A 24,816-nucleotide genomic window follows, 5' to 3' on the forward strand; every position below is an offset into this window, starting at 1 on the left:
GGTAAATGACAAGAAGTGGAGGACCTCCTCTTACCACTCCATTCCAGTCTGTATGGATCAATGCAGAGCTGCTTGTGAACTTCTAATACTTGCTGTTAGGGGTTGAAGGACCTGTGATGATGTCATCACAGGTCCTGGCAGATATACCTTTGAAACCTAGGAACTACACCATTTTTGGTGCAGTTCCTTTGCTACATTCTGCAGGACCTGTGATGTTGAAGATGATGTCATCACAGGTCCTGGCAGATGCACTGTTCTAACCTGGGAACTACACTTTACACTGTGCAGTTCCCTTACAGGACCTGTGATGACATCATCAAAGGTCCTTTAGCTTTAGAAAGATAAACAGTCTACTCAGACTGCTCAGAGCTGCTAGTGCTTGCCTTGCCTCAGCTCTGATTGGTTGATGGGCGGGGAGGGGCTGGTAGAAGCAGCTTCCACTCTAGGATCATATTACGCTCCTCCCGAGTCCCTCCCTCAGGCTCCCTGCTGCCAGCGTGAGGTGAGCGTCTCTGCATTGTTTGTGCTCTATGTGACAGCTGGCAACAGAGGACTTTTAGCTCCCGGCGGCCTTTTGGCTGGCGGATGGGCCTATTTTATGGTAGGGGCCTGGAGCTGCAGCTCCATCAGCCCCTACGTTAATCCGGCCCTGTGTCCATAGCGGACACCATCTATTGAAAAAGTGCACTGGATGTCACTCATATTTTAAGGATATGCACAGTTTATACAGGAGATGTGTCACGGATAATTTAACTGTCCGCAGCAGACACAGTCTACGGAAAAAGTACACTGGATGTCATTGATATTTTAGGGATGCGCACTCTTTACACAGGAGATGTGGCATGGATAATATAACTGTTTGCAGTGGACACCGTCTGTGGAAAAAGTACACTGGATTTCACAGATATTTTTTGGATGTGCACACTTTACACAGGAGATGTGGCGCAGCTTATCTCACTGTCCGCAGCTGAGACCATCTATTGAAAAATTACACTGGATGTCACAGATATTTTTTTGATGTGCACACTTTACACAGGAGATGTGGAACGGATAATATAACTGTCCGCAGTGGACAATGTCTACGGACATCCAGTGTAATTTTTCCATATCTAGGCTTCACAGATATTTTTTGATGCTCAGACGATGTGGCACAAATAATGTAACTTTCCGCAGCAGACACTGTCTATGGAAAAATTACACTGGATGTCATTGATATTTTAGGGATGCGCACACTTTACCCAGGAGATGTGACACAGCTAAACTCACTGTCCGCCATGAACACCATCTATCTAATTACACTGGATGTCACTGACATTATTTGGATGTGCACATTTTACACAGGTGATGTGATGCAGCTTATCTCACTGTCCGTAACAAACACCGTCTATTGAAAAAGTACACTGGATTTCACAGATATTTTTTGGATGCGCACACTTTACATAGGAGATGTGGCGCAGCTAATCAGACTTTCCGCATCTGACGCCATCTATTGAAAAAGTACACTGGATGTCACTGATATTTAAGGGATGCACACACTTTACACAGGAGATGTGGCACGATAATTTAACTGTTCACAATGGACACTGTCTAAGTAAAAAGTACACTAGATGTCACTGATATTTTTGGGATGCGCACACTTTACACAGGAGATGTGGAGCAGCTAATCTCACTGTCCACAGCGGAAAATTCTGTTGAAAAAGTACATTGGATGTCACAGATATTTTTTGTTGCGGAAACTTTGCACAGGATATGTGGCACGGATAATTTAACTGTCCGTAGCAGACACCATCTACGGAAAAAGTACACTGGATGTCACTGATATTTTAGGGATGCGCACACTTTACACAGGAGATGTGGCACAGATAATTTAACTGTCCGCAGAAGACACCATCTACGGACCATGTACGGAAAAAGTACACTGGATGTCTGTCACGGCTGGGGATGAGGGAAACCCTCAGCCGGGCGATGTCTCTCTGAAGTATAGCTGTTAGGCCAGGACAGGAATCAGGGAGCCGGTCACCTCCTATCACATCCCTAATTCTGACCCTGTCTCCTAGCCATATGAGCCGACCCTGATGGTGGGAGGGCTCATACACTGGAACCTGTAATTCCTACTAGCCCTCAGGGTGGCCCTGGACTAGGAGCAGGGTAAGACGACCTGTTCCTCCTAGACACAGGAGTCTCACTGGCCAAGCTATAAAGGAGAAGGGAAACATATACAGACATATGGCAATGGCAGGTAGTTGAAACTAGTATCACACCTACCTGCCACAGACACACAGCCTGGAACCCGTGCACAAGTGCTGCAGTCCACAACCACATAGACGGACACAGCACACACCACACATCAGACAGGAACCCAGGACCATACGCTGCAATAACGAAAGAGACACCACTAGACATATAATATAAAAATAACAATAATGTCTAACATAAGTTTATGACTAGTGTTGAGCGAACAGTTCGAGCATAGTTCGGGTCCGTACCGAATTTTGGGGTGTTCGTGACACGGACCCGAACCCGAACTTTTTCGTAAAAGTTCGGGTTCGGGTTCGTCGTTCGGCATGTATTTTGGCGCATTTTGAAAGGCTGCAAAGCAGCCAATCAACATGCATCATACTACTTGCCCTAAGATGCCATCGCAGCCATGCCTACTATTGGCAAGGCTGTGATTGGCCAAGTGCAGCATGTGACTCAGCCTCTTTATAAGCTTGTGCGCACGTCGGGACGTGCTCACTCCCGATGTGAATAGAACAGGGATAGACGCAGCTGATGCTAGGGCGAGAATAGGCAGGGATAATTGAATAACTGGAAGCAAATTTCTCTCCTCCACCTGTGATTCATCTGAACAACTGCAGCTGAGCTGCTTTTTTGATAGGGATTGGCTATTTTTAGAGTGGCCAGAGTGATTTTTCCATCCACATGTACCTGGGCTGACCGCCGGCCGCCATTTTGCGACTTGTAGTGCTGCAGCAGAAGCTGCCACAGTGTGCATTCCAAAGCTCCAAACAAGTCAGACATCTACACCTGGGATTCAGACCAATAGCGATTTAGCAGCACAGTCCAAGGCTATTTTTTTTAAAGGTTGTGCAGACCATTTTGTGGCACATGTTACTGGGCTGATAGGCGGCGGCCATCTTGGGACTAGTGCTGCAGCACAATCTCTCCCAACGTCCATTAATCACTTGTAATAGTGGTCTGTGCCATAGAAATCCTACATCAGGGACTTGGGTGTGCTTGTGTCACCCCTACTAATACCAGTCCACCTGTAATCCATACAGTGAAAAGCCATAAAGTATTCCAGTGAGGGAATTTTTTTTTTATTTAAAAAAGGCCAAGTTAGTTTATCTGGCGTTCAATATACTAGATACAGTTAGGCCTGCGTTTCATACATCTGGAATTAGCAAACTAATGTGCTGGGGTTGGGAAAACATATATGTACCCATACTAGAATCTGTCAAAGAAAGCGGTACTCACATATAACAGTCATTCCATCTGTAATCCATACAGTCAAAAGACTGAAAGTATTCCAGTGAGGAAATTTTTTTTATTTAAAAAAGGCCAAGTTAGTTTATCTGGCGTTCAATATACTAGATACAGTTAGGCCTGCGTTTCATACATCTGGAATTAGCAAACTAATGTGCTGGGGTTGGGAAAACATATATGTACCCATACTAGAATCTGTCAAAGAAAGCGGTACTCACATATAACAGTCATTCCATCTGTAATCCATACAGTCAAAAGACTGAAAGTATTCCAGTGAGGGGATTTTTTTTATTTAAAAAAGGCCAAGTTAGTTTATCTGGCGTTCAATATACTAGATACAGTTAGGCCTGCGTTTCATACATCTGGAATTAGCAAACTAATGTGCTGGGGTTGGGAAAACATATATGTACCCATACTAGAATCTGTCAAAGAAAGCGGTACTCACATATAACAGTCATTCCATCTGTAATCCATACAGTCAAAAGACTGAAAGTATTCCAGTGAGGGAATTTTTTTTATTTAAAAAAGGCCAAGTTAGTTTATCTGGCGTTCAATATACTAGATACAGGTAGGCCTGCGTTTCATACATCTGGAATTAGCAAACTAATGTGCTGGGGTTGGGAAAACATATATGTACCCATACTAGAATCTGTCAAAGAAAGCGGTACTCACATATAACAGTCATTCCATCTGTAATCCATACAGTCAAAAGACTGAAAGTATTCCAGTGAGGGAATTTTTTTTATTTAAAAAAGGCCAAGTTAGTTTATCTGGCGTTCAATATACTAGATACAGTTAGGCCTGCGTTTCATACATCTGGAATTAGCAAACTAATGTGCTGGGGTTGGGAAAACATATATGTACCCATACTAGAATCTGTCAAAGAAAGCGGTACTCACATATAACAGTCATTCCATCTGTAATCCATACAGTCAAAAGACTGAAAGTATTCCAGTGAGGGAATTTTTTTTTTATTTAAAAAAGGCCAAGTTAGTTTATCTGGCGTTCAATATACTAGATACAGTTAGGCCTGCGTTTCATACATCTGGAATTAGCAAACTAATGTGCTGGCGTTGGGAAAACATATATGTACCCATACTAGAATCTGTCAAAGAAAGCGGTACTCACATATAACAGTCATTCCATCTGTAATCCATACAGTCAAAAGACTGAAAGTATTCCAGTGAGGGAATTTTTTTTATTTAAAAAAGGCCAAGTTAGTTTATCTGGCGTTCAATATACTAGATACAGTTAGGCCTGCGTTTCATACATCTGGAATTAGCAAACTAATGTGCTGGGGTTGGGAAAACATATATGTACCCATACTAGAATCTGTCAAAGAAAGCGGTACTCACATATAACAGTCATTCCATCTGTAATCCATACAGTCAAAAGACTGAAAGTATTCCAGTGAGGGAATTTTTATTTTATTTAAAAAAGGCCAAGTTAGTTTATCTGGCGTTCAATATACTAGATACAGTTAGGCCTGCGTTTCATACATCTGGAATTAGCAAACTAATGTGCTGGGGTTGGGAAAACATATATGTACCCATACTAGAATCTGTCAAAGAAAGCGGTACTCACATAAACAGTCATTCCATCTGTAATCCATACAGTCAAAAGACTGAAAGTATTCCAGTGAGGAAATTTTTTTTATTTAAAAAAGGCCAAGTTAGTTTATCTGGCGTTCAATATACTAGATACAGTTAGGCCTGCGTTTCATACATCTGGAATTAGCAAACTAATGTGCTGGGGTTGGGAAAACATATATGTACCCATACTAGAATCTGTCAAAGAAAGCGGTACTCACATATAACAGTCATTCCATCTGTAATCCATACAGTCAAAAGACTGAAAGTATTTCAGTGAGGGAATTTTTTTTTTATTTAAAAAAGGCCAAGTTAGTTTATCTGGCGTTCAATATACTAGATACAGTTAGGCCTGCGTTTCATACATCTGGAATTAGCAAACTAATGTGCTGGGGTTGGGAAAACATATATGTACCCATACTAGAATCTGTCAAAGAAAGCGGTACTCACATATAACAGTCATTCCATCTGTAATCCATACAGTCAAAAGACTGAAAGTATTCCAGTGAGGGAATTTTTTTTTTATTTAAAAAAGGCCAAGTTAGTTTATCTGGCGTTCAATATACTAGATACAGTTAGGCCTGCGTTTCATACATCTGGAATTAGCAAACTAATGTGCTGGGGTTGGGAAAACATATATGTACCCATACTAGAATCTGTCAAAGAAAGCGGTACTCACATATAACAGTCATTCCATCTGTAATCCATACAGTCAAAAGACTGAAAGTATTCCAGTGAGGGGATTTTGCTTATAAAAAATAATATATTTCATTGTGGTGCGAGTTGAATCGCAACAATGAAGAAAAATACTATTAAGGGACGAGGACGCGGTCGTGGTGGTGTCCGTGGAGCCTCTGTTGCTGGTAGAGGACGTGGCCGTTCGGCCCCAGGCGCACACAGTAGGGAACGAACTCCCTCAACTAGCCGGCAGAATGTACCGCAATATCTCGTGGGGCACAATGCCGCTCTTAGGATGGTAAGGCCTGAGCAGGTACAGGCATTAATCGATTGGGTGGCCGACAGTGCTTCCAGCACGTTCACCACATGGTCTTCCACCCAGTCTTCTGCGGAAAGCGCACAGGTGGCACCTGAAAACCAAGCCCATCAGTCTGTCACATCACCCCCAAGCATATCAGGGAAACGGTCTGAGCCACAAGTTATGCAGCAGTCTCTTCTTCTGTTTGAAGACTCTGCTTCCAGGGTTTCCCAGGGGCGTCCACCTAGCCCTTCCCCAGTGGAGGAAGACATACCATGCACTGACGCACAACCACTTATGTCTCCAGATGAAGAGGACATGGGAATACCACCAAAGCAGAGTCACCGACTCTCTGATGATGACGAAACACAGGTGCCCACTGCCGCGTCTTTTTGCAGTGTGCAGACTGAACAGGAGGAGGTCAGGGAGGGAGACTGGGTGGAAGACGATGCAGAGGACGATGAGGTCTTAGACCCCACATGGACTGAAGGTCGTGGCGATGACTTTCACAGTTCAGAGGAAGAGGTAGTGGTGAGACCGAGACAACAGCGAAGCCAAAGAGGGAGCAGGGGGCCAAAGCAGACGAGCCGCCGCCCCCTGAGTTCGCCTGCTACTGGACATCGCCAACAGGGACCCAGCCCCACAAAGGCAGCTTCAAAGAGTTCCCTGGCATGGCACTTCTTTAAACAATGTCCTACCGACAAGACCCGAGTGACTTGCACGCTCTGCCATCAGAGCCTGAGGCGAGGCATTAACGTTCTGAACCTCAGCACAACCTGCATGACCAGGCATCTACATGCAAAGCATGAACTGCAGTGGGGTACACACCTTAAAAACCAGGCACTCGCTGAGGCTCCCCCTGCTCCCTCTACCGCTGCTGCCTCGGCTTCCGCCTCGAGAGGAATGTTGCCACCTGCCGAGCAGCAAACAGAGGACCACCACCGCCACCGTCAACTAGCGTCTCCACTATATCACACAGCAGCGTTCAGCTCTCAATATCTCAAACCTTAGAGAGGAAGCGCAAATTCCCCCCGAGTCACCCTCGAGCCCTTGGCCTGAACGCCAGCATTTCTAAACTGCTGGCCTTTGAAATGCTGTCATTCCGGCTGGTGGACACAGACAGCTTCAAACAGCTGATGGCCATGGCTGTCCCGCAGTATGTGGTTCCCAGCCGCCACTACTTCTCCAAGACAGCCGTGCCTTCCCTGCACATGCAAGTGTCCGATAAAATCAAGTGTGCACTGCGCAACGCCATTTGTGGCAAGGTCCACCTAACCACAGATACGTGGACCAGTAAGCACGGCCAGGGACGCTATATCTCACTAACTGCACACTGGATGAATGTAGTGGCGGCTGGGCCCCCGGCGGACAGTTCCTTGGCGCACGTCCTTCCGCCCCCTAGGATCGCAGGGCATCATTCTCTGCCTCCTGTAGCCTCCTCCTCCTACTCGGCTTCCTCCTCCACTGCTTCCACCAGCTCATCCGGTCAGCCACACACCTTCACCACCAACTTCAGCACAGCCCGGGGTAAACGTCAGCAGGCCATTCTGAAACTCATATGTTTGGGGGACAGGCCCCACAGCGCAAAGGAGTTGTGGCGGGGTATTGAACAACAGACCGACGAGTGGTTTCTGCCGGTGGGCCTCAAGCCAGGCCTGGTGGTATGCGATAATGGGCGAAATCTCGTGGCAGCTCTGGGACTAGCCGGTTTGACGCACATCCCTTGCCTGGCGCATGTGCTGAACTTGGTGGTGCAGAGGTTCATTCACCACTACCCCAACATGTCAGAGCTGCTGCATAAAGTGCGGGCCGTCTGTGCGCGCTTCCGCCGTTCACATCCTGCCGCTGCTCGCCTGTCTGCGCTACAGCGGAACTTCGGCCTTCCCGCTCACCGCCTCATATGCGACGTGCCCACCAGGTGGAACTCCACCTTGCACATGCTGGAGAGACTGTGCGAGCAGCAGCAGGCCATAGTGGAGTTTCAGCTGCAGCACGCTCGCGTCAGTCGTACTGCCGAACAGCACCACTTCACCACCAATGATTGGGCCTCCATGCGAGGCCTGTGTGCCCTGCTGCGCTGTTTCGAGTACTCCACCAACATGGCCAGTGGCGATGACACTGTTATCAGCGTTACAATACCACTTCTATGTCTCCTTGAGAAAACACTTAGGGCAATGATGTTAGAGGAGGGGGGGCCAGGTGGAGGAGGAGGAGGAGGATGAGGGCTCGTTTCTAACACTTTCGGGCCAGTCTGTTCGAAGTGGCTCAGAGGGAGGTTTGTTTAAGCAGCAGAGGACAGGTTCACAAGTCGCCAGCCAAGGCACTGTACTGGAGGACGAGGAGGATGAGGAGGAGGAGGTGGAGGGGGACGAGGATGACGCAAGTTCACAGCGGGGTGGCAGCCCAGGCCCATCACTGGTGCGTGGCTGGGGGATACGGTGGACGATGACGATACGCCTCCCACAGAGGACAGCTTGTCCTTACCCATGGGTAGCCTGGCCCACATGAGCGAATATATGCTCCAATGCCTGCGCAACGACAGCAGAGTTGCCCACGTTTTAACGTGTGCAGACTACTGGGTGGCCACCCTGCTGGATCCCCGGTATAAAGACAATGTGCCCACTTTAATTCCTGAACTGGAGCGCGACCGTAAGATGCGCGAGTACAAGCGCACGCTGATAGAGGCGCTCTTGAGAGCATTCCCACATGTCACAGGGGAACAGGTGGAAGGTGAAGGCAGAGGAGTGGCAAGAGGTCGCCAACGCAGCTGTGTCACGGCCAGCTCATCTGAGGGCAGGGTTAGCATGGCAGAAATGTGGAAAAGTTTTGTCTCCACGCCACAGCTATCTGCACCGACACCTGATACGGAACGTGTTAGCAGGAGGCAGCATTTCACTAACATGGTTGAACAGTATGTCTGCACACCCCTCCACATCCTGACGGATGGTTCGGCCCCATTCAACTACTGGGTTTCGAAATTGTCCACGTGGCCAGAGTTAGCATGTTATGCCTTGGAGGTGCTTTCCTGCCCGGCGGCCAGCGTTTTATCTGAACGCGTATTCAGCACGGCAGGGGGCGTCATTACTGACAAGCGCAGCCGCCTGTCCACAGCCAACGTGGACAAGCTGACCTTCATAAAGATGAACCAGGCATGGATCCCACAGGACCTGTCCCTCCCTTGTGCAGAGTAGTCCTTATTAACTGCCTAAAACATGTCTTGTTGTGCTACGGGCCACTTCTTTATTTGATACAAATTTTATGAAACCCACAGTTGAATGAAACTCTTCTCTGTCTGGGCGCCGGGGCCTAACCAGATGAAAGTGGCCGGTTAAACTAACGGGTGACATGAAGCCATAACCTCTGCCATGCTACCTCTGTCTTCTGTCTGGGTGCTGAGGCCTAAGTCAAATAAAGCGGTCTTCTGCTGTGCTGGGGGATATGAAGCTAATCTCTGACCTCTCTCCTCTGTCTGGGTCCAAAGGCCTAAATCACTGAAAGAGGCCTTCTCCTGTGGTGTGTGATATGATGCCAGAATATGTGCTGTGGGGCCTCTCTCCTCTTCCTGGGTGCAGGGGTCAAATAAACTAAATTGTGGCCTACTCCTGTGGTGGTTGATATGATGCCTGATTCTCTGATGTGGAACCTCTCTCCTCTGTTTGGGTGAAGGGGTCAAAGTAACTAAATGGTGGCTTCTCCTGTGGTGGCTGATATGATGCCAGAATATGTGCTGTGGTGCCTCTCTCCTCTTTCTGGGTGCAGGGGTCAAAGTAACTAAATGGTGGCTTCTCCTGTGGTGGCTGATATGATGCCAGAATATGTGCTGTGGGGCCTCTCTCCTCTTCCTGGGTGCAGGGGTCAAAGTAACTCAATGGTGGCTTCTCCTGTGGTGGCTGATATGATGCCAGAATATGTGCTGTGGTGCCTCTCTCCTCTGTCTGGGTCCAAAGGCCTAAATCACTGAAAGAGGCCTTCTCCTGTGGTGTGTGATATGATGCCTAAATATGTGCTGTGGTGCCTCTCTCTCTTCCTGGGTGCGGGGGTCAAAGTAACTCAATGGTGGCTTCTCCTGTGGTGGCTGATATGATGCCAGAATATGTGCTGTGGTGCCTCTCTCCTCTTCCTGGGTGCGGGGGTCAAAGTAACTCAATAGTGGCTTCTCCTGTGGTGGCTGATATGATGCCAGAATATGTGCTGTGGGGCCTCTCTCCTCTTCCTGGGTGCAGGGGTCAAAGTAACTCAATGGTGGCTTCTCCTGTGGTGGTTAGTATGATGCCAGAATATGTGCTGTGGTGCCTCTCTCCTCTGTCTGGGTCCAAAGGCCTAAATCACTGAAAGAGGCCTTCTCCTGTGGTGTGTGATATGATGCCTGAATATGTGCTGTGGTGCCTCTCTCCTCTTCCTGGGTGTGGGGGTCAAAGTAACTCAATGGTGGCTTCTCCTGTGGTGGCTGATATGATGCCAGAATATGTGCTGTGGTGCCTCTCTCCTCTTCCTGGGTGCGGGGGTCAAAGTAACTCAATGGTGGCTTCTCCTGTGGTGGCTGATATGATGCCAGAATATGTGCTGTGGGGCCTCTTCCTCTTCCTGGGTGCAGGGGTCAAAGTAACTCAATGGTGGCTTCTCCTGTGGTGGTTAGTATGATGCCAGAATATGTGCTGTGGGGCCTCTCTCCTCTTCCTGGGTGCAGGGGTCAAAGTAACTCAATGGTGGCTTCTCCTGTGGTGGCTGATATGATGCCAGAATATGTGCTGTGGTGCCTCTCTCCTCTTCCTGGGTGCGGGGGTCAAAGTAACTCAATGGTGGCTTCTCCTGTGGTGGCTGATATGATGCCAGAATATGTGCTGTGGGGCCTCTCTCCTCTTCCTGGGTGCAGGGGTCAAAGTAACTCAATGGTGGCTTCTCCTGTGCTGATTGATATAAAGCTGATGGTTGTGCCATCTGACATGGTTGCCAGGGTCTGATTCAATGGGGGCCTACTCCTGTGGTGGGTGATCTAAATGCCTGATTCTCTGCTGTGTGAAACCTCTCTCCTCCGTCTGGGTGTAGGGGTCAAAGTCTTTCAAAGTCGCCTTCTCCTGTGCTGATTGATATGAAGCTGATGGTTGTGCCATCTGACATGGTTGCCGGGGTCCCATTAAATTGTGGCCTACTCCTGTGGTGGTTGATATGATGCCTGATTCTCTGATGTGGAACCTCTCTCCTCTGTTTGGGTGAAGGGGTCAAAGTAACTAAATGGTGGCTTCTCCTGTGGTGGCTGATATGATGCCAGAATATGTGCTGTGGTGCCTCTCTCCTCTTCCTGGGTGCGGGGGTCAAAGTAACTCAATGGTGGCTTCTCCTGTGGTGGCTGATATGATGCCAGAATATGTGCTGTGGTGCCTCTCTCCTCTTCCTGGGTGCGGGGGTCAAAGTAACTCAATGGTGGCTTCTCCTGTGGTGGCTGATATGATGCCAGAATATGTGCTGTGGTGCCTCTCTCCTCCATCTGGGTGTAGGGGTCAAAGTCTTTCAAAGTCGCCTTCTCCTGTGCTGATTGATATAAAGCTGATGGTTGTGCCATCTGACATGGTTGCCAGGGTCTGATTCAATGGGGGCCTACTCCTGTGGTGGGTGATCTAAATGCCTGATTCTCTGCTGTGAAACCTCTCTCCTCCGTCTGGGTGTAGGGGTCAAAGTCTTTCAAAGTCGCCTTCTCCTGTGCTGATTGATATGAAGCTGATGGTTGTGCCTTCTGACATGGTTGCCGGGGTCCCATTAAATTGGGGCCTACTCCTGTGGTGGGTGATCTAAATGCCTGATTCTCTGCTTTGAAACCTCTCTCCTCCGTCCGGGTGTAGGGGTCAAAGTCTGTCAAAGTCGCCTTCTCCTGTGCTGATTGATATAAAGCTTATGCTTGTGCCATCTGACATGGTTGCCGGGGTCTGATTCAATGGTGGCCTACTCCTGTGGTGGGTGATCTAAATGCCTGATTCTCTGCTGTGTAACCTCTCTCCTCCGTCTGGGTGTAGGGGTCAAAGTAGCTAAATGGTGGCCTACTCCTGTGGTGGGTGATATGATGCCTGGTTCTCTGCTGTGGGACCTCTCTCCTTTGTCTGGGTGCTGTGGTCAAAATAATAGTAAGTGACCTTCTCCATTGGTGGGTGACTTGAAGCCTGATTCTGTGCTATGGGACCTCACTCCAATTAATATTGTTTAATTTTTATTTATTTTATGTTAACTCATCATTTCCCTATCTACATTTGTTTGCAGGGGATTTAACTACATTTTGCTGCCTTTTGCAGCCCTCTAGCCCTTTCCGGGTGTGTTTTACAGCCTTTTTAGTGCCCAAAAGTTCGGGTCCCCATTGACTTCTATGGGGTTCGGGTTCGGGATGAAGTTCGGGTCGAGTTCGGATCCCGAACCCGAACATTTTTCGAAAGTTCGGCCGAACTTGTCGAACCCGAACATCCAGGTGTTCGCTCAACTCTATTTATGACCACAAGGGTGGCCCTCACTGGCAGATGGTAAATACAAGGCGGGTGCCTCCAGCTTACAAACAAGGCTGGAGTACCCCTCAGACATCAGGTCTCAACTGAGGCTTTATAGCCCAAAGTAGCCACACCCATACTCAGACACACCCAGTGTTCACACAGAGAAGGAATTAACCCTTCTCACACCAGGGAAGGGAAGACAGCAACTTAAAGGGAGAAAGTGCACACAAACACACTCACCTGTTACCGCCGGCAACGGCATGCGTGGCAATCATGTCCTGAGGAACAGCCAGCAGGCCGAGACACTGCCACCACATGCACACAACACCAGACGTTGCCGCGGACAACCACAAGTGAAGGGAGGTGTAACAGTGCACACAAACACAACCTCGTGCACAACAAACAGACATACAAAGTGCACACATACACACACACCCAACCAGGTGTAACCGCATGCACCTGACAGCAAGCTGCCCAGCACCAGCTCAGGCTGCCAAACTGCCACATACATCATGTTGCCAGCGACAACCACAGGTGAGGCAACATACTACAGCCCTCAACCTGTGATTGACGACAAGACAAGACCGCAGGCAACTGCATGCGGTTCCAGAGTCACGACCATGACCATGGGTCGTGACAATGTCACTGATATTTTAGGGATGCGCACACTTTACACAGGAGATGTGGCGCAGCTAATCTCACTGTCCGCACCGGGCACAGTCTATTGAAAAAGTATCCTGGATATCACTGGTATTTTTTGGATGCTCACAGTTTACACTGGAGAGGTGGCGCAGCTAATCACACTCTCCGCAGAGGACGCTGTCTATTGAAAAAGTACATTGGATATCACTGATATTTTAAGGATGCGTACACTGTACACAGGAGATGTGGTGCAGCTAATCTCACTGTCCACAGCGGACACTGTCTATTGAAAAAGTGCACTGTATGTCACAGATATTTTTTGGATGCGTACATTTTACACAGGAGAAGTGGCGCAGCTAATCTCACTGTCCGCACCGAACACCGTCTATTGAAAATGTATACTGGATTTCAAAGATATGTTTGGATGCGCACACTTTACACTGGAGATGTGGCACGGATATTTTAACTGTCCGCAGCGGACACCGTTTACGGAAAAAGTTCACTGGATGTCACTCATATTTTAGGGATGTGCACATTTTACACTGGAGATGTGTCAAGGATAATTTAACTGTCCGCAGCAGACACAGTCTATGTAAAAAGTACACTGGATGTCATTGATATTTTAGGGATGTGCACTCTTTACACAGGAGATGTGGCACGGATAATATAACTGTCTGCACCGGAAACCGTCTACAGAAATAGTACACTGGATTTCACAGATATTTTTGGGATGTGCACACTTTAAACAGGAGATGTGGAACAGATAATATAACTGTCCGCAGTGGACAACGTCTACGGAAAAAGTACACTGGATGTCACTGATATTTTAGGGATGCGCACACTTTATACAGGACATGTGGCACGGATAATATAACTGTCCACTTTAGACACTGTATCCGGAAAAAGTACACTAGATGTCACTGATATTTTTAGGATGCACACACTTTACACAGGAGATGTGGCACAGCTAATTTCACTGTCTGCAGCGGACAAGTCTATTGAAATAGTACACTGGATGTCACAGATATTTTTTCATGCTCAGACTTTGCACAGGAGATGTGGCACAAATAATTTAACTTTCCACAGCAGACACTGTCTATGGAAAAAGTACACTGGATGTCACTGATATTTTAGGGATGCGCACACTTTACACAGGAGATGTGGTCCGGATAATAAAACTGTCCGCAGAAGACACCATCTATGGAAAAAGTACACTGGATGTCACTGATAATTTAGGGATGCATGCTCTTTACACAAGAGATGTGGCGCAAAAATTTAACTGTTCATAGTGGACAACGTCTACCGAAAATATACACTGGATGTCAAGGATATTTTTTGGATGCGCACACTTTACACAGAAGATGTGGCGCAGCTAATTTCACTGTCCACAGCGGACAAGTCTATTGAAAAAGTACACTTGGTGTCACAGATATTTTTTGATGTTTAGACTTTGCACAGGAGATGTGGCACAAATAATGTAACTTTCCGCAGCAGACACTTGACTGAGATGTAAGATCATTTCAGTCAGCTGCCCGACCTACTTACCCAAACTACCCTCCCTTCCCAAAAAACACTCAGAAGTCAACTTCTTGGTATAAATGGCCGTAGCAGCTCGTTTATTAAACAAAAAAATAACTTCTTCATCAACTTTATTTTAATGATCACAATCATAAGCACATAAACACATAAATAAAGTGCAATAAATTCCAACACATTGAGAAAGGATCCTAGAAGGCAACCCAAGCAAGCTGCGCTCTTCACTCCCCATCTCCACTTGATTTCCACCTTACCCTTGGCCGCAGTCACCAACCCAAAGGTACCAAATCCTCCAAATTATATCTCCATCCACCCCTGTAGGCATTTTAGCCCAAACAGGAGTCCCAGCCATCAGCTTACCGAACCTCATGAGATGCAAGCTCCAACGTGTCATGCACCTCTTAAACATTGTATTGCCTTCCGGGACCCTCTATTAACTGGCCACAGACGAACACAGGAGACACCTCACCTGTGGACGTCCCGCCACACTCTCAAAGCTGTCTCAAGACCATCCTGTAACCCAGAGGCCCACAAATCCATACCCACATCATTGAGATGCACACCATCGGCCTTCAAGAATTGAGGCGAAGCAGCCTCCAACTCCCGATGGCGCACCACAAATCCGCCCTGACGCCGGACAAAACGACCCACCTCCTTATTGAGCTTCGCCCACGCCTTATTAATCCGCTCCACTCACCTTGCAAACCGCCACGACCTTCTAGCAACCACTTCAGACCAAACCACCAACAAATCCGGAAACTCTCCCAACAACCGCAACAGATCCAATTTGATGTCACGTATCGCATCCCTTGAACGACGAACACCTAAATCATTTCCCCCAACATGCAAAACTAAAATGTTGGGGGGCCTATCCAACAACGCAAAAGCATGAAATTCCAGCAACACCCGCCCCCACAACATACCTCTCACACCAATCCACCGCACTTGCAACTCCTTTGGCCGAAAACCTAACTGCCTTCCATTCCTCCGCACATCGGCTCTCAACGCTCCCCAGTGAACGTACGAATGACCCAGAATCCACGCCAAGCACGAAGAGGACCCTAAAAAACAAAAAACAAACACAATGAGCCTCGACCCCCAACATGCAATCATAAACAGCACCCCTCACTACAACATATGAGAGCGAATATATCCCCGAAAGCAATCTGATTCCCTCCGGCCAATCCGCTTAATAACCACATCACTTAGACCCCATCTAACCACCTCGGTCGCCGCTCCTATCCTGAAGGAATAAGACGCAAACTCTATGGCCGGATGACCAGCAGCCGTCAGACACCGCCTGAAGATCGCAACAAACTGAAAACGGGACAACGCCAGACCATTCAGGTGCACCAAAAAGGAACCCGCTACGCCCGGTCGTAATGACAAAAATTCTGCCACACACCAAACAGGGCACAGCACAGACCCAACCAATGGGCGCAACACCACGCAAACCTCTCTTCCGATCTGATCAGTTTTCGACCTACGCAACACACAACGCACACCTCCTTCATCCAAACGAATGTCATCCCAAAACAGTCCGCCGCCTCGCACGCCACAACTCGCCACCAGCTCAGAGAACCTAAAGGCCCGAAGAAAGCCAACGAAAAGGCAGCCCGAAACAAACACACCTCATACCAAGAATCACAAACCATACCAACCTGCTCCCAGAACTGCTGTAACACCGAAAAAGAAACCAGACGTCGAGTATCCTTCCTAACAGCACTGCGCCAATAGCCCTTCAGAGCCTGTCGCACCAAAAAACTCCTGGACACGTCTAATAGACCACGCAAACGCAACCAAAAAGCCACAGCCGCCACCCTTTTGGAAGCTAGAAAGACGCTCCTGAACTATAGGATAACCCCACAAAATACACCAACAGCACCTGAAAATCCTCCGCAACCTCACAACCCCCAACCTGATCCACCAAACATTCCCAATGCGACCACACAGAAGAATAGGCTGACCACGTATTCCTACTCACGGACCGCCTAATCAGATCTGATGAGACCCCAAGGCCACGCTCCAGAGCCACTGAGGACAGGGCAGACCCTCCGCGTCCGCGCTCGGCACCAAACTGCGAAAACGGTCCCACTGGAAACGAGAAAGAGAATCAGCAATGGAATTATCAACACCAGGAACATGCACTGCCACAAAACAAACATTCAATCTCAACCCTCTGAGAACCAGGTGCCGAAGCAAACGCACAACAGGAGGTGAATTAGCTGACTGACTGTTGACCGCCTGCACCACACCCAAATTATCACAACAGAAACGCACCCACAATTCAGTTGCCAAAACAATGGGGAACAATTCCAACAGTGCTAGATTACCCAGCAAGCCGGTCCCCTTCCACTCATCAGGCCACGGACCCGCACACCATTGCCCTTGACAAAAAGCACCGTACCCGTAAGAACCCGACGCATCCGTAAACAATTCCAGATCAGCGCTAGCAACCGGCGCCTCCATCCACATCGAACGACCGTTAAACTCCACCAAAAAACGCTCCCAAACTTCCAGATCAGCCCGCACCTCCTCAGACAGCCGCAAAAAATGGAACGGCACCTAACACCCGTTGTTGCCATAGCCAAGTGCCTACAGAACACCCAACCCATGAGCAAAATCCTGCAAGCAAAATAAAATTTTCCCAAAACCGACTGCACACGACGTAACTGGACTTTCTTCGCCCTCCGCAGAAAAGCCACCTCACTGCGCAAATCAATCACCTTATCATCTGGCAACCTGCATTCCATTGCCACACTATCAATTACTATACCCAAAAACTTGACCGACGTGACCGGTCCCTCCGTTTTTTCCCATGCAAACGGCACGCCGAACCTGGCCGCCACCCGCTCCATTGTGCGCAGCAAAACTGAACAAACCCGCGATCCAGCCGGACCCAAAAACAAAAAATTGTCCAGATAGTGTAACACAGAGTTCCAACCCGCTTCCTGCTTCACAACCCATTCTAAAAATGAACTAAACGTTTCAAACAACGAACAAGAAATCGCACAACCCATAGATAAACAACAATCAACATAAAACTGCCCTTCCCATCTAAAACCGAGTAAATGAAAGCTGTCCAGATGAATGGGCAACAAACGAAAAGCAGCCTCAATGTCAGTTTTCGCCAACAACGCCCCATACCCAAAACGCTGCACCCACCGCACAGCCTCGTCAAACGACGTATACGACACTGAACATAACTCGTTGTCAATACCATCGTTTACCGAACCCCCAGCAGGAAATTACAGATTGTGAATAAGCCAAAACTTGTTAGGCTCCTTTTTTGGTACCAACCCCAACGGTGACACCCACAAGCCCTGCAACGGACACTCCACAAAAAGGCCCGCTATTCTACCAGCTACCACTTATTTGGCAATCTTCTCAGAAACTACCACCGGGTGAGACAACGCTGAAGACAACTTGCGATCCGCGACCGCAACCCCCTCCGAAACACACGGGATCTGAAACCCATCTCTAATACCAGCTAACAACAACTCCGCCTCCCTATTTGGATAAATCTTTAGAAAAGGCTCTATCTCGACCACCTTCACCAGAGTCACCCCTCTTCTGCACAGCCTCAAATCCCTTATCTTTTCCTCGCCTAAAACACTGTGACAAGCTGTGTGCCCCGCCGCAACCGGAGCATTCATGCTTGAACCGGCAATCAGCCAGGTACTTACAGTACCCCTCGTTAAATTGCCAACAGCATCCCTTTTAACTCCCGCCACTGAATTCTGCTGCCGAGGAACCCCCGGCCGCACCCCGAAAGGGCTGGTTGCCTCCTTTAGGAGCGGACATTAACCTCATCCATAAGCTAATGTCCTTGTGGTCCCACCTAATGCTAGGCCGGACCGCCTTCCGCTGACGAAACTGCTTGTCATACCTAAGCCAAGCCAACCCCCCATACGTCCGATATGACTCTCCAACCGCGTCCATATAGCAGAAAAGCGCCGAACAGTGTTCAGGCGCCTTCTCGCCTATCACACTTGCCAATATAGCGAAAGCCTGTAGCCAATTCAGAAAAGTGCGCGGAATAAGCCTATACCGCCGCTTCTCCTCCTCTCCCTTTTGCTCTCATCCAACCTCACCCTATCCAACTGGAACTTCTCCAACGGAAGCAATGAAAATATTTCAACATACTCGTCCTTCCAAATCTTTTCCCTGACCTCCGGCTTCAAGTGTGCTCCCAACGGCCCCTCAAAGCACACGTTCACCTCCCTTTTTGCAGCATCCCCCAACCTAACGTCCTCACCAAGTTTACCTTTACTTCCCCGCTCGCCACCACATCACCCACCGAAGCACCCGCCACCGCAACAGGCGCACACCAGACCCAACCACACTAGATTGTCCGCCACTCCCGCCCTCAGGCTCCGGCGCCTACACCGCCATTGGGGAAGCAGCCACCTCAGTTCCCAAACGCGAAATAAGAGACAACATACCCGACAGCAATTCCTGCGCCAAACTCACCGTCCCAACCCTACCTAACTGACCCCCCACCAACCCCAACCCGCCACCACCTTGAGCCTGACACGAAGATCTCTCACCTGGCTGACCATGGGGTAACCTCCCAGTCGCCGCAGACCGCTCGGAACATTTCTTGTCATCAAAACGACCGGAGATGTAGAAGACGATGGACCAACACCAGACACGACCTCCGGCCCTACCACCTTCCACGTGGCCAGGTTGCAGATCCGATGACACGTCGCTCCTAGGCCCAACTGACAGCGTCCCCGTCCCGCATCCGCACTGGTCTCCATGTCCAATCCGCCACCCCTTGACCCACCTGCCCGTTGGCCGATAGCCGCATCGCGTCCCATTGCAGCCGAGTCATCTGCCTGCTGCACTGGGGCGGGGCCAAACCAGAACCCCCAGCCAGCGATCCTCCTCTCATCCACCTACCTGTAGTACCCAGCCTCGCCTCCGGCGTCGCTGTTGCCGCCAAACACTCCTCTGGCCGTGACACAGAAGAACGCTGCCGACCTCCAGGACCAGGCCGCAGTGCCATCGATGCCACCTCAGCAGGCAGGCCCTCACCACAAGATTGTGAGGCCGCATCCCCCGACATCCTACCTGCCGACTGTCTGCCCTCCGCAGGTGCAGGTAAGTCACCCGGACCATTGCGCTCTACGCTGGGGATATCTAGCGCAGGAAAGGCTTCCTCACCCCGCGACCTCCCCCCCCCCCCGCCGGGCAAGGGACGAATGACGGGAACTAACCCGTCCTTCTCCAGCAGGCATCCGACGAGGTGCTAGATTTCGGCTGTTACGCCTACCAGCCACAACCGGATCGGCCCTAGCCGGCCGCCTAGGGGTATCTCTCAGGGGGCTCTGCACTCGTCGCCGAGCACGGGGGGTCGCTCAGGACTGCCGGGCCGGACTGCCGGGCCCTAACCCTCCCCACTAATGCAGACGCAGGCGCCGCCATTGCCGCTTGCAAGCTCTGCTGGATCCACTTAGAGCCATGCCACTCTGCCGCGGCCCTGACTGCAGCCATCAACTCATCTAAGGAAGACATGACACTGCAGCACCTAACTCACCGCAATACCCCGGACACTGCTGCAGATCCCACCCCCACCATAAATAATATACTGCTCGCGCATTTCCAAACCCCACCCACTTACTTTAACCCTGCAGACACCAAACCTGAATACACAAACAACCCTTTCCTGCCTGCATACTTCCCCCTAAGTCTGCGCCCTCGCTATTGTCTGCGCCCCGCTCCATTGCTCAACGTCTATGGAAAAATTACACTGGATGTCACTGATATTTTAGGGATGCGCACACTTTACAAAGGAGATGTGGTCCGGATAATAAAACTGTCCGCAGAAGACACCATCTATTGAAATAGTACACTGAATTTCACTGATAATTTAGGGATGCGCACACTTTAAACAAGAGATGTGGCGCGTAAAATTTAACTGTCCATAGTGGACAACGTCTACAGAAAATATACACTGGAAATCAAGGATATATTTGGGATGCGCACACTTTACACAGGAGATGTGGCTGTCACGGTTATATTGGTGTTTGACCGTGACGTGGTTTCCATGCAGACTGGTTGCCAGGGGCAATGTGTAGTTTGTGGTTTGCACGTGCACTTCCCCTTTAAGGTGTGCCTCCCTGCTGTTTGGTGAGCAAGGGGTTAATCTTCTGGCTAGTGGGGATTAAGGTGTTTCCTGGGTGTGGCCGCAAGCTTGATATAAACCTGTGGCTTGCTGGGTGCAGTTGTACTACAGCCTTGCTTGGTGTTTGAGCTTTGCTCCTTGCCTGGGTGTTCCAGCCCAGTCTTCGAGGGCCACCCTATGGAACATAAATTGTCCTCCCTTTTGTACCCTCCTTGTACTTTTACCCTCACTTGTTGTATGTGTGGTGTGGGTTTATGTTCGGTGTGTGTAGCGTTTTGTTGGTTGTTTCATGTTTGGGCTGTTGTTGGTGTTGGTCCCTGCATGTATGCTATACGTTACCCGGTATGTTGATACCTCCGTGAGGGGGCTGGTTTCCCGGAAGGGTTAACCATTAGTCTGTATGCAGGGCTGCCGTGCTCCTTGCGGCATGGGGTCCAGGCAGTATCAGGAGTGCTGGATACCTGTGTGTGTGTGTGTTGTCTGTACGGTGTCCTGTTTGGTGTGTGGGCACCTGTACTCATGCTCGGGTTCCAGTCATGGTGGCAGCGCCAGGAAGTGAGTTTTCTGGTGTTATTCCTTGCCGATCCAGATGCTGCATATGGTCATTTCCCTTCCACCTGTTACTAGGCAGCTGGAGACTAGGTTGTCTCCTATTCCTGACCCCTATGTCAGGGACCGTCAGGATCCAGGTTCCAGTGCATGAGCCCACCCACCTTCAGGGTTTGCTCATGTGGCCTGCTCCCTTAATTTTTGACTGGCCTAGTAACAGATACTACTATACGATGGGGAGTTTCCCCTTCTCCCCACCGTGACAGTGGCACAGCTAATCTTACTGACACAGTCTATTGAAAAAGTACACTGGATGTAATCATCACAAGATGGTATAAAACCCCCGACAAGACATGCTTATACTCAGTTACAGCATCTGACACATGTCCAATTTTACTAAGTTGGTGGGAAAAGGTTTTTCAAATCTGTAATAGAATTTGCAATTCCAATATTACTCCATCTACGGAAGTTGCCCTCCTGAATCTTTACCCTCGTGACCCCTCCCCCCCTAATCTACTTCTTTTTTTTTGTTTCAAAAGGTATTTATTGATGTTTTGCAAAAAAAGAAAAAACACACATGACAATAATGAAAAAAAATAAAAATAAATTAAATACATATATATTTATACATATATATATATATATATATATATATATATATACAGTACAGACCAAAAGTTTGGACACACCTCATTCAAAGAGTTTTCTTTATTTTCATGACTATGAAAATTGTAGATTCACACTGAAGGCATCAAAACTATGAATTAACACATGTGGAATTATATACATAACAAACAAGTGTGAAACAACTGAAAATATGTCATATTCTAGGTTCTTCAAAGCTGCCACCTTTTGCTTTGATTACTGCTTTGCGCACTCTTGGCATTCTCTTGATGAGCTTCAAGAGATAGTCCACTGAAATGGTTTTCACTTCACAGGTGTGCCCTGTCAGGTTTAATAAGTGGGATTTCTTGCCTTATAAATGGGGTTGGGACCATCAGTGGTGTTGAGGAGAAGTCAGGTGGATACACAGCTGATAGTCCTACTGAATAGACTGTTAGAATTTGTATTATGGCAAGAAAAAAGCAGCAAAGTAAAGAAAAACGAGTGGCCATCATTACTTTAAGAAATGAAGGTCAGTCAGTCAGCCGAAAAATTTAGAAAACTTTGAAAGTAAGGGCTATTTGACCATGAAGGAGAGTGATGGGGTGCTGCGCCAGATGACCTGGCCTCCACAGTCACCGGACCTGAACCCAATCGAGATGGTTTGGGGTGAGCTGGACCGCAGAGTGAAGGCAAAAGGGCCAACAAGTGCTAAGCATCTCTGGGAACTCCTTCAAGACTGTTGGAAGACCATTTCAGGGGACTACCTCTTGAAGCTCATCAAGAGAATGCCAAGAGTATGCAGAGCAGTAATCAAAGCAAAAGGTGGCTACTTTGAAGAACCTAGAATATGACATATTTTCAGTTGTTTCACACTTGTTTGTTATGTATATAATTCAACATGTGTTAATTCATAGTTTTGATGCCTTCATAGTCATGAAAATAAAGAAAACTCTTTGAATGAGAAGGTGTGTCCAAACTTTTGGTCTGTACTGTATATATATACTGTATATATAATCTAATATAAGTCTCTATTTTGGTATGAAGAAATACTGAAAGGAGACATACATAATATTGCTCACCTACGGGGTAATTTGTAAAGCACTGGGGGTGAGAAGAGGTGGGGGCAATTTAAACTCTCTCTATGTATTCCTGCCACTACAGATGTCAAGGGTTATCTCTCATTGTGGCCGTCATGGTGGATTCAAGGAAACAGAATTACCGGTTAGGGCTCTTTCACACTTGCGTTCTTTTCTTCCGGCATAGAGTTCCGTCGTCGGGGCTCTATGCCGGAAGAATCCTGATCAGTTTTATCCTAATGCATTCTGAATGGAGAGAAATCCGTTCAGGATGCATCAGGATGTCTTCAGTTCCGGACCAGAATGTTTTTTGGCCAGAGAAAATACCACAGCATGCTGCGCTTTTTGCTCCGGCCAAAAATCCTGAACACTTGCCGCAAGGCCGGATCCGGAATTAATGCCCATTGAAAGGCATTAATCCGGATCCGGCCTTAAGCTAAACGTCGTTTCGGCGCATTGCCGGATCCGATGTTTAGCTTTTTCTGAATGGTTACCATGGCTGCCAAGACGCTAAAGTCCTGGCAGCCATGGTAAAGTGTAGTGGGGAGCGGGGGAGCAGTATACTTACCGTTCGTGCGGCTCCCCGTGCGCTCCAGAGTGACGTCAGGGCGCCCCACGCTCATGGATAACGTGTCGCATGGATCACGTCATCCATGCGCATGGGGCGCTCTGACGTCATTCTGGAGCGCCCCGGGAGCCGCACGGACTGTAAGTATACTGCTCCCCCGCTCCCCACTACTACTATGGCAACCAGGACTTTAATAGCGTCCTGGCTGCCATAGTAACACTGAACGCATTTTGAAGACGGATCCGTCTTCAAATGCTTTCAGTTCACTTGCGTTTTTCCGGATCCGGCGTGTAATTCCGGCAAATGGAGTACACGCCGGATCCGGACAACGCAAGTGTGAAAGGGCCCTAAGTCTATTTTTCCATCAATGTAGCCATATTATAGTTTTTAACGGCAACATTTTGGGGTACACATAACTTTCTAAGTAACTTTTATGAACTGGGTTATGCCATTAATGATGTAAAAAATGAAAATCAGACTCATATAGTATATCACAATACCTTTCTAACAAAGCTAAAACAAGCCCTGTACCTCACATGGATGCAGAGATCTCCCCATTCACTACTCCGCTAGATTCTCTTCAACCTGGCAGCTCAGAGGGCGTGTCCTTTCTACTGCAGCTCTTTTCCTATAACTGTGGGGGCTTCAATCAGAAGGCAGAGGGAGCCGCATCCTTCTACCTAACCTCTTAGATGCCATGATTGTTGTTGAGTGTGGCATTTGAGGGGTTAAATGATGGGGTTCGGCGTGATCACCATTCCTCGTCATTGCGGCCGGGTGTCTGCTGTATTATACAGCCAGCACCCACCGCGTATGGAGCAAGCTCATCTCAGCACCCTGCTCCATACAAGCCCATACAAGCTGAAGGGGTTAAATAGCTCACTGGCTATACAAAATTTTTAATTACCTGCAATTACAAAAGTAATCAGATCCAAGTGCTAGTTTTAAAAATTTTGAATTTGCTTCATGATACAACCCCTTTAACTTTTTCTGCGGGGATAGGAGAAAACAGCAATACAGGGAGTGCAGAATTATTAGGCAAGTTGTATTTTTGAGGATTAATTTTATTATTGAACAACAACCATGTTCTCAATGAACCCAAAAAACTCATTAATATCAAAGCTGAATATTTTTGGAAGTAGTTTTTAGTTTGTTTTTAGTTTTAGCTATTTTAGGGGGATATCTGTG

The sequence above is a fragment of the Bufo bufo genome, chromosome 1 (assembly GCF_905171765.1).
Source record: "Bufo bufo chromosome 1, aBufBuf1.1, whole genome shotgun sequence".
In the NCBI taxonomy this organism is placed as follows: Eukaryota; Metazoa; Chordata; class Amphibia; order Anura; family Bufonidae; genus Bufo; species Bufo bufo.